At 52.0% G+C, this 11,545-nt stretch overlaps 1 long non-coding RNA gene across 2 annotated transcripts; it reads left to right on the forward strand.

Moving 5' to 3' along the window:
• The first annotated feature begins 177 nt into the window (after window positions 1-177).
• LOC144738408 (uncharacterized) lies at window positions 178-11,214 on the forward strand. Of its 2 annotated transcripts, none has more exons than XR_013589249.1 (4): window positions 178-302; window positions 2,722-2,837; window positions 6,381-6,545; window positions 9,142-11,214. It is a non-coding gene; the product is annotated as an uncharacterized LOC144738408 (long non-coding RNA). The 2 variants fall into 2 exon arrangements; XR_013589248.1 differs by having other exon boundaries at window positions 179-302; window positions 7,596-11,214.
• Window positions 11,215-11,545: the final 331 nt, after the last annotated feature.

Consider the following 11,545-nt stretch of genomic DNA (forward strand, 5'->3'; position numbering starts at 1 on the left):
CCCCCCCACCGGAGCTCCTCCCCCCCACCGGAGCTCCTCCCCCCCACCGGAGCTCCTCCCCCCCACCGGAGCTCCTCCCCCCCATGCCCAACCCCTCGCCCCGCCCCTTCACCCCCCTCGCCCCGCCCCTCCCCCCGCTGCTACTGCCGCTGAGGCCGGGGCGAGTGGAGGCGGCGCTGTGCATTGTGGGTGGCGAGCGGACGATTTGGATTCCCGCTCGCGGCCACCGTCGGTGGCTCGCGAGCTTCTGAAGCGGCGGCTCGCTGGCTGGGCCTCCTCTACGTCGACTCAGCCCGAACAAGGCGAGCACCTTGCACGCTGTGGACGCAGCAGCAGCAGTGGCGGTGGTGAGGGGGGGGCAGAGGAGGCGCCTGTTGAGTTCACGGCTCCTGCTGCTGCTGATGATGATGATGAGAGGCACTGGCAGATTGTGGCTGATGGGATGAGTTACATTTAGTTGTTTGTATCTCTGGAGGGGCGGATTTGTTGTCGTGGCAGAAATGGCCTCGACTAGAGGCCGCGATGTGGAGTGTTTGGTCTACTCTCCCACGCTGGGCGTGCCCACACTTTACCCCGATACACATGCGGGGCGTGAGCTCACTGGGCTTGCAATGCAGAGGTGCAGGTTCGAGTCCATTTCACACTCAGTCACTCGGCCACTCAGCCACTCACCCACTCCGCCACTCACTCACCCACTCAGCCACTCTGTCATTCACTCACCCACTCAGCCACTCACCCACTCACCCACCCACACACTCACCCACTCAGTCACTCACCCACCCACTCAGCCACTCACTCACCCACTCACTCAGCCACTCACCCACTTAGCCACTCAGCCACTCACTCACTCACCCACTCAGCCACTCACTCACCCACAGAGGGATAACGACCCTTCATGCAGTGGTTGTGTAGTATCTGCGTCAATGTTTTTGTTGTTTGGTTATGGTGGTGGTTATGGTGGTGGTTATGGTGGTGGTTATGGTGGTGGTTATGGTGGTGGTTATGGTGGTGGTTATGGTGGTGGTTATGGTGGTGATGGTGGTGGTGATGGTGGTGGTTGTGATGGTGGTGGTTGTGGTGGTTGTGGTTATGATAATGGCTTTAGTTTTGGTTTTATAGGTGGTTGTAGTGGTGGTGGAGGTAACATGTATGGTGTAGGTGGTTATGTTGGTTAATATGGTAGTTGTGGCTCTGGTTGTGGTGGTTTAGGTTGTGGTTATAATTGTGGTTGTGTAGGTTGTGGTTATATGTGCGGTTGTGGTGTTTGTGGTTATATTTGTTATAATTGTGTAGGTTGTGGTTGTAGTGGTCATAGTTGTGGTGTAGGTGGTTATAATGGTTGTTATGGTAGTTGTATTATTTTGAACTTCAATCGCACCCTACCCAGCCGACCGTGCTAATTGGAGGTGTGGTTATCGTTGTGGTTATTTTATGGTTGTTTTGGTTTTAGTTGTGGTGGTGATTGTGGTTGGTGCAGGTGCTGGGATGAAGGATGTGTTCCGTGTCCTCTGCCCATGCGGCTCCAACAACGATTGCTCCAGCCAGCATTGCCGCCCCTGTGGTCACATGACCTTGCCTCCCAGCATACCTTGCAGTCGTCATTGATTCTGGGCCATCTTTACCTCCTGCATCTCTAGGAGCTCTCACTTCCTCCACGCACTCTCCTCCTACCTCTGCTCTCTCTCCCCGTGTCTCCATCCCCCCTCTTCTTTCTGGAAGGTTCAGGGGTCAGGAGTTGACTGGCTGCACTCTGACCTTTGACCTTGGCTGTCACCCGAGTGGGATTATCTAAAAGCAGTCAACCCATAGTATCAGGATCTGTCCCGTGACCTCCTCCTATACCTAGCCTGGAAAAGCAGTCAACCTGTGGCACCCGGATCTGTCCCGTGACCTCCTGCTGCACCTAGCCTGGCACAGCAGTAAACCCATGGCACCTGGGTCTGTCCCATGAACTCCTCCTGCACCTAGTATGGCACAGCAGTCAACCCATGGCACCTGGTTTGTTGTGATGACATTACCGCCACGTAGTGGTGAATGACGGCCATTGACGTTGTGAGTTTGTGTGCTTGTGTGTGAGTAATGGTGATTGAGTGTGTGACTATCATGTCGTGTCTATGTGAGTTGGATGGTAGGGGTGTGTTTATGAGGGTGAGTGTGTGTGGATGTGTGAGTATTATGGTGAGTATGTGAGTGATGGTATGTGACAGTGTGAGTTTGATGGTGATTGTATCATGGTGAGTGCAAGCAATACTGTGAGCTTGACTTATTTCCCCCCCCTCCCTTTACCCACTCTTCCTCCCTCTCCCTGTCTCCCCCCACTCTCCCCCACCCACTCTAACTCCCTCACCTTCCCTGCCTCTATCCCTCTCGGCGTGGCCGAGTGGTTACTTCTAAAGAATTATGGAACTATCTATCCCTCTCCTTTCTCCCATAACTACCTCGCCTGTTATACAGGAGGTCGTGGGTTCGATCCCTACCCTCACACCTGCTATATATTTCGAGTTTGCGTGTCTCCCTCTCTCCCCGTGGTCGCGTTCAGAGTGTTTGGTTTCTATAAATGTCGACGTGATGATAGGCAACTTCGTTGACCTATCATTTGTGGCATTTTCCCTTCCGAAGAAGAGCTGTGTAGCTCGGTGGGCATTACCTGGAAAAATTGAAATAGTTTAGTTTCCTCTTTTCCTCCTCCCTTCCTCCCTCTCCACACCCCTCCCCCCCCAGCACAACAACAAGAAGCAGGAGGAGGATGGTTTGTCTCCCAAGCCGAGCGCTTCCGGGTCCACCTTCAGGATCCTCCCTCTGCCCCGGGTGGGGAGATCCCCTCGCACAGGGTTACGGTACCCCACCCACATACACACGGGGTTACGGTGCCCCCCGCTACACATACGCACAGGGGTACGGTACCCCCCACTCACATGCCAGGCTATGTGCACCACACAGAGACCCAAAGACTCGCACATAGATCCATAGACTCACACAGACCCATTGACTCACACAGAAACCAATTAACTCAAACAAAGACCCGTCCAAAACACGGACAGCATACTTACAAAAAGACACATAGACTCACACAGACTCATCCACTCGTGCACCCACACACTCAACGACTCACAGGCTTACTCGCCCACCCAATCCCTCACCTACTCACTCAGCCACTCACTCAGAAACTCACTCAAGAACTCGCTCACCCATTTACCCACCCACTTGCTCACCCACTCGTGCATCCACTCACAGAATAACTCGTAAACTCACCCACTCACACCTCAGAAACTGACTCACAAAAGAATGAATCCACTCACTCGTGCACTCACTCGCCCACTTACCCATGCGCGCACAGATTGACCAACTTACTCGCTCACAGACTCCCTCTCTGATAGACTCGATCATAGACTCACTCGCTCACACTCAATCACTCACAGACTCACTCAGAAGCTCTCACCCACTAACTTATTCAGAAACTCACTCAACCACCGACCCACTTACTTAAAAACTACCTCACTTATCCGCACCCACTCACTGACCTACTTACTCATCCACTCGCTCAGCCACTCACTGACTAACTCACTCACTCATAGACTCAGTCGCTCACTCATCCAGTCACTCCGAAACTCATTCATCCACCCACCGACTCACTCGCAACCATTAACTCATCCACTCAATAATTTCATTCATCCCCTCATCCACTCACTCAACCACTCATTCAACAACCCACTCACTCACCCACTCACTTGGAGACTCACCCACCCACTGACTCACCTACTCGCCCAGTCTATTAGCCACTCATTCAGAAACTCACTCACCCGCTCACTCACCCACTCCTCCACTCACTTAAGAACCCACTCCCTCAACCACCAACTCAGAATATCACTCCTCCACTCACTCAACCATTTACTCACCCACTCGCTCACCCACTCATTCAACAACTTTCTCACTCGTGGACTCACTTGCTTATCCACTCACTCATCCATTCACTCATCCACTCGCTCATTCAATCTCTCACCCACTCGCTCACCCACTCGCTCACCCACTCGCCCACCCACTCGCTCACCCACTCACTCATCCACTCACTCACAGACTGACTCAGAAACTCACTCACCCAAGCATTCACCCACTGACTCACTCACCCATTCATTCACCCATTCACTCAACCATTCACTCTCAGACTCACTCGCTCACAGACACACGAAGAAGCTCATTCACCCACTAACCTATTCAGAAACTCAGTCAACCACCAAACCACCTACTCAAAAACTCCTTTACTCATCCGCACTCACTCACTAACCTATCTACTCATTTACTCAATCGGCCACGTTTACTCACTAACTCGCTCACTCATGCACTCAGAAAATCACTCATCCACTCACTTAGAAACTCCTACAACCACTGACCCACTCGCTCAAAAACTCACTCATCTACTCTCTCGCTCACTTTCTTATTTACTCACCCACTTCCTCACCAATTCACTCGTTTCCAAAATAATTCCTTAAGTCACTCACTCATTGAGCAACTCGGTCAATCATTATCTAATTCAATCACTCACCCATTCACTCGGAGACTCACTCGCTCACTCATCCTCCACTCACTCACCCACTAACCCACTCAGAAACTCACTCAGCTACTCACTCATTCACCCACTCATCCACTCATTGAATAAATCACCTACTCGCCCACTTTCTCACCCACTCAATCAGAAACTCATTCACCTACTCACCCACACACTCACTCACCCACTTACACTCGGGAGTGGGTGGTTTTAGAGTTCAATGTTAATCATTGGGACTCCCATAGGATTCAGTGTTGCTCATTGGGTCTCCCATAGGGTTGAGTGTTAATAAATGGGTCTCCCATAGAGTTCAGTGTGACTCACTTTGGGCTCCCATCGGGTTCAGTGTTAATCACTGGGTCTCCCATAGGGTTCGGTGTTAATCACTGAGGCTCCCATCGGGTTCAGTGTTAATCACTGGGGCACCCATAGGGTTCAATGTTAATAAATGGGGCTCCCATAGGGTTCAGTGTTAATCACTGGGGCACCCATAGGGTTCGGTGTAATCACTGGGGCTCCCATAGGGTTGAGTGTTAATCACTGGGGCTCCCATAGGGTTGAGTGTTAATCACTGGGGCTTCCATAGAGTTCTGTGTTAATCATTGGGGCTCCCTTAGGGTTAATGTTAATAACTGGGACTTCCATAGGGTTCGGTGTTAATCACTGGGGCTCCCATGGTGTTGAGTGTTAATTACTTGGTCTCCCATAGGGTTGAGTGTTAATCACTTATAGATTTGAAGCTTTCGTGACTGCAAGGATTCATACTCTTAGTTCTTTCGGTAAAGTCACGTAGGTAAAAAATGAAATTAAAAATTTTACCTACGTGACTTTACCGAAAGTACTAAGAGTATGTTAACCACTTGGTCTCCCATAGGGTTCAGTGTTAATTACTAGGGCTCCCTTGGGGTTAATGTTACTCACTGGGGCTCCCATAGAGTTCGTTGTTAATTATAGATTTGAAGTTTTCGTGACTGCAAGGGTCCATACTCTTTGTTTTTTTCGGTAAAGTCACGTAGGTTACAAAATAAAATAAAAATAAATTAAATCACGACGTTTCGGAGGCAACAAGAGCTTCCATCTTCAGGTGGCACCGTCACAGCAGTAATTTTGCTGACGGTGCCACCTGAAGACGGAAGCTTGTGTTGCCTCCGAAACGTCGTGATTTCGTTGTTAATCACTGGGGCTCCCATAGGGTTGAGTGTTAATCACTGGGGCTCCCATAGGGTTGAGTGTTAATCACTGGGGCTCCCATAGGATTCAGTGTTACACACTGAGTCTCCCATAGGGTTCAGTGTTAATCATTGGGTCTCCCATAGGGTTCATTGTTAATCACAGACCCATAGATTCCTAAAACCCTGACCCTATAAACACCTAAGCCTCTATACCCCTAACCCTCTAAACCGCTATACTCCGAAAACTATAACCCTCTAATCCCCTTCACCCTAACACCCTAACCTTTTAATCCCCTTAACCCTTAAATCCCTCACCCTCTAAACCCCTCACCCTCTAAACCCCTATGCCTCTAAATCCAACTCACTAACCCTTTGAACCCCTAACTTTCTCCAATCCCATAATAAAGGGTTTTTTTTTGCGGTAAAATCGTGTAAATATAAATGTGTCTTAAAACCCGTCACCACACCGACACAGCCAATTAATAAAGTTTGTCACGTGAACAAAAAGTGCCAATTAGTTTCTACTTTAGCACATCGCTGTGTTGGAGACTAACCCAAATTAACCTTTATTATGAATAACCCCTCAACCCCATAACTCCCCCTGCGCCACCCCCCATGTCCCCCCTCACCCCCCTCACCCCCCTCTCCCCCCTCGCCTCCCTCAGCTGCTACTTCTGCTGAGGCCGGGGCGAGTGGAGGCGGCGCTGTGCATTGTGGGTGGCGAGAGGCTGATTTGGATTCCCTCTCACGGCCACCGTCGGTGGCTCGCGACCTTCTGAAGTGGCGGCTCGCTGGCTGGGCCTCCTCTACGTCGACTCAGCCAGAAGAAGGTGAGCACCCAGCGCGGTGTTGACACATCAGAAGTGGCGGTGGTGGGGGGGAGACAAAGGAGGCACCTGGCCCACAGGTGCCTGCTTTGTCTCACTCGTCTCTCTCCCCGTGTCTCCCTCCTCTCTCCCCGTGTCTCCATCCTCTCTCTCCCGTGTCTCCCTCCTCTCTCTCCCCGTGTCTCCCTCCTCTCTCTCCCCGTCTCCCTCCTCTCTCTCCCCGTGTCTCCCTCCTCTCTCTCCCCGTGTCTCCCTCCTCTCTCTCCCCGTGTCTCCCTCCTCTCTCTCCCCGTGTCTCCCTCCTCTCTCTCCCCGTGTCTCCCTCCTCTCTCTCCCCGTGTCTCCCTCCTCTCTCCCCCCGTGTCTCCCTCCTCTCTCTCCCCGTGTCTCCCTCCTCTCTCTCCCCGTGTCTCCCTCCTCTCTCTCCCCGTGTCTCCCTCTTCTTCTCCCCGTGTCTCCCTCCTCTCTCTCCCCGTGTCTCCATCCTCTCTCTCCCCGTGTCTCCATCCTCTCTCTCCCCGTGTCTCCCTCCTCTCTCTCCCCGTGTCTCCCTCCTCTCTCTCCCCGTGTCTCCCTCTTCTCTCTCCCCGTGTCTCCCTCCTCTCTCTCCCCGTGTCTCCCTCTTCTCTCTCCCCGTGTCTCCCTCCTCTCTCTCCCCGTGTCTCCATCCTCTCTCTCCCCGTGTCTCCATCCTCTCTCTCCCCGTGTCTCCCTCCTCTCTCTCCCCGTGTCTCCCTCCTCTCTCTCCCCGTGTCTCCCTCCTCTCTCTCCCCGTGTCTCCCTCCTCTCTCTCCCCGTGTCTCCCTCTTCTCTCTCCCCGTGTCTCCCTCCTCTCTCTCCCCGTGTCTCCCTCCTCTCTCTCCCCGTGTCTCCCTCCTCTCTCTCCCCGTGTCTCCCTCCTCTCTCCCCCGTGTCTCCCTCCTCTCTCTCCCCGTGTCTCCCTCCTCTCTCTCCCCGTGTCTCCCTCTTCTCTCTCCCCGTGTCTCCCTCCTCTCTCTCCCCGTGTCTCCATCCTCTCTCTCTCCCCATGTCTCCATGTCCCCTTCTCTCTAGGTGGGGCAGGTTCAGGAGTTTACTGGCTGCACTCCGACCTTTGGCCTTGGCTGTCGCCCAAGTGGGATTGTCGCACAGCAGTCAAGCCATAGCATCAGTATCTGTTCCATGACCTCCTCCTGCACCTAGCCTGGCACAGCAGTCAACCCATGACACCTGGCTCTGTCCCGTGACCTCCTCCTGCACCTAGCCTGGCACAGCAGTCAACCCATGACACCTGGCTCTGTCCCGTGACCTCCTCCTGCACCTAGCCTGGCACAGCAGTCAACCCGTGGCACCTGGGTTGTTGTGATGATATCACCGTCATGTAGTGGCGAATTACGGCTGTTGTCGTTGTGAGTTTGTAGGCTTGTGTGTGAGTAATGGTGCGTGTGTGACTTTCATGACGTGTGTGAGAGTAGGATGGTAGGGGTGTGTGGGTATCATGGTGAGTGTGTGGGTGTGTGAGTATCATGGTGAGTGTGTGGGTGGGTGTGTTAGATGGCTGGCAATGTTGATGGGTGATGATGATGCATGCCTTGTGCTCGAGAATGGCACACTGAAACTAATATCACGTAGCTACTTCTGAGTACCCTTCAAGTGCTGTCTGGTCCACATTGTAAAGGGCAGGACTTTCCCCCCTCTTCTTTATTTAAGAGCAACGTTGGTCACAACAATATTGTTACTTCTTACAGCTGGAATTTATCCTAAGTACATGGAGAACCACATTGCAGCCATGTGATAGTTGATGTTGTGCAGTGAATGATGACCGGGCTGAGACCAGTGACTCGCTAGACTTGAGAATCTGCTTTGATCACAGGTGACTGCCTGGATTCAATCCCAGGTACTCCGTGGTGCCAATTCAGTGCTATGACCGCAAGGTCCATGGGCCACCTCTAAACACCCCCCACGTTAAAGACATAAGCAGCAACCTGTTTAGTGAGCAGCAGCAGAATTCTTTGAATATTTTCCAAAGCAATTGGGATTGTGGAGCAGTGGCACAGTTCTGCATTTGCTTTCTCTTTAATCCACCAAATGCAACTTGCTGCTCGATTGTGGTGCACCCATTTTTACACTTGTTTCAACTGCTGTGGCAGATGGTGGAGCAGAGGGGCAGTGGAGCAGATTGGCAGTGGAGCAAGACAGTGAAGCAGAGCGCAGTGGAGACGTGGGGCAATAGAGCAGAGGAGCAATGGAGCAATGAGGCAGTGCAGCAAAGGAGCAGTGGGGCATTGGAGCAGTGGATCAGTGGGGCAGATGAGGGGTGGATTTGTCGTGAAGAAGGCGAATCACCTGAATATGTGCTCTGAAGAAGAACCATTTCCCAAAACGTCTCTATCTATATCCTTGTCCCGCCACACACACAGCCGGGACACCGCACACACGAGCCAAGGCACATTTAACCAACCCAGGTAGCACTCGCAAGCAATGCAACGTTACGTTGTGTCCTCATGGGTTGATTTCACAAAGTTTATAGTAACAACAGCAACAAAAATATTGATCCTAATTCTTAACCGGGTGGCCTTAAGTCTTGTCACGTGCAGGTTTTGTTCATTGTCTGCACCAGACCCCTGCAGCTGTCTCATTCTGGGTCAGCTGCCTCTTCCATGTCCTGGACACCATGGCAAGGTCATCGCATGAGGACCGCCTGGATGAAAACCAGCATGGAAGGGGCCCAGTGTGGGGCCGGCTATGCTAATGGAATAGCCCCATGTGTGTGTGATGTGAGTTCTCCTGGCAGCAGACATTCTCCGCTGCAGTGCTGGCATCTGCTGCTCAGTTTCATTCCCCAGCTGTGGTCCCAGTGGCACTGTGGGTCGTGTGGTGATAGCAGTCACGGTTGGCACCCATCCACGTCCACCACCCCTACTGGGCGGTGGACCTGCCTCCACAAAGTAGCATGTGGCGGAGGAGTGAGGTGAACACTCTCGCCATGCGAGCGAAGCTCCCTCGCTTCCTCTTCTTTTCGTGCATCTCCACCTGCACCTCCTCCATCTTCTCCTCTGTCTCATCCTCCTCCATCCCCTCTTCTTCATCCTCCTCCTCTTCCTGTGCCACCTCTGTCTTCTGTCTTCTCCATATTCTCTTCCTCCATTAGCACCATCTCTTCCTCCTCCATCTTCTCCTCCTCACCCTCCTGCACCACCATCTCCTCCACCCTCTTCTCTTCCTCCTCCACCACTGCCATTGTTTCCGCTTTGTCCGTAGTCTCCATCTTCTCCACCACGACCATCTGTTCATCCTTTGTTGTCTCCTTGTCCTCCATCTCCGTATTGTCTTTATCCTCTCCCTCCGTGCTCTCCTCCATTGTCACCATCACAATCTCGTCCTCCTTTGCCTTCTCTTCCTCTGTCTCTACCTCATCCTCCATCTCCTTCACCTCTTCCTTCGTCTCCTTCTCCACAACCTCTGACTTCGCTTCAAAGGCCTGGAGGAGTGAGGAGTGCTGCGCTTGCTCAGATCTGTGAAGAGACAAACACGACACCGTTCCACATTCTTACTACGGCAGACATCGCCATCTCTCCATCGTCCGTGGGTGGAATATGTGGCGGATTCATTCAAGCTTAATATAAACAGCAGTAACAACATGGCCAGTGAGTGTGCTTAGTATTGGCACTGTCATTCTAATGGGGCAATGCTATCCTTGAGATAGGTTCAGCTGTGTCTCACACAGACTGTTGTGGTTTCACAGTAGTGGGTGGCCTTGCTGTGTCAATTTAGCTGAATCATTTGTAGTGACATTTTTCTTTTTATGTGTATTCTAATTGATCCCTTGGACATAATGGCCTACACATTTCAAATGACATCGGTGAAGATCCTGAACATCCACTGTGACGGAATGGGTGTGTATCTTTGTGGTTAATGCAGCGGCAGTAATAGACAGGGCAGGAAGCAAGATCTGAACTGTAAGTGGTGAGGGATGAGTGCGTGACCCTTTGGTTGCTTCAACCGATCCACGATTTCAATAAAATATCCGACAGTGATTTGTGGTCGACAGAGCCGCCTCCCTTGACATTGAAGGCATCTCAGAGTGCATTGAGCGCGATGAGCCACTCACATCTCACATCTCTCATCTCAACGCATTTGAAATTGGACACCCCTCCCAGTGGTCGCTGTCTATGTGCATTACAAGGCAACTTGTCAGCTGGCCTGGAAACAGGCATGAGAGTGCGAAATTATCACGGTGGATGGAGGGTTAAATGGTGAAATATGGCCGCATCGTTATCTGGTCTCACCCAGAAACCAATTATGGAAAGTAAATCTGTCCACAGTATAGCGCAATGTATACGTGGAGTTTGCAGTGTCTGTATATTATGTGAGTGCAGCAGAGCTGAAGCACCTGTGCCTCAGCACAAGGGACCTGGGTTTGATTTCCACGTTGGGCCACGTTATCTGTGTGGAATGTGCTGCCCGCTGTTCTGGGAGGATTCTGCAGCTTTCTCCCTGTAACTGAACCCACGCAATGCAAATCGATCAATTTGGATCACAAACAGCAGCAACTTTGTTACCAACTGTGAGCAAACTTGACAGGACCCTCCTGAAAAAAAGTCTTGAGACTTAGTGAGGCTCATCCTGTGTTAACAAGCATGATAATAAATGAAAATAAACACACTGGACACACGCAGAGTGGTTTACCGTTGCTCAGCGGCTCCAGAGTTTGCTTTCTCTTCTTGGAAGCCCTCTTCTCCAAAGCTCGGAGCAATCGGGCCCTGCACAGGAGTGGCGGCGGTGGTGGTGGCGGCGACGGTGGCGCTGGCGGTGTTGGCAGAGGCGGTGTCAGTGGTGGTGGTGGTGTTGCTGGTGGTAGCGGTCTGGAGCCAGTGTTGCTCGATCTTGGCGAGGCACTGCTCCTTCTCTAGGCGCTTTTCCTCCATGAGGCACTTTTACTCCACTAGACGCTTCTCCATCAAGTGCTCCTGAAGTTTTACCTCAATGAGGCGCTTCTCCTGCATGAGACGTTTCTCCTCGAC

The sequence above is a fragment of the Lampetra planeri genome, chromosome 82, assembly GCF_965212315.1.
Source record: "Lampetra planeri chromosome 82, kcLamPlan1.2.h2, whole genome shotgun sequence".
Taxonomy (NCBI): Eukaryota; Metazoa; Chordata; class Hyperoartia; order Petromyzontiformes; family Petromyzontidae; genus Lampetra; species Lampetra planeri.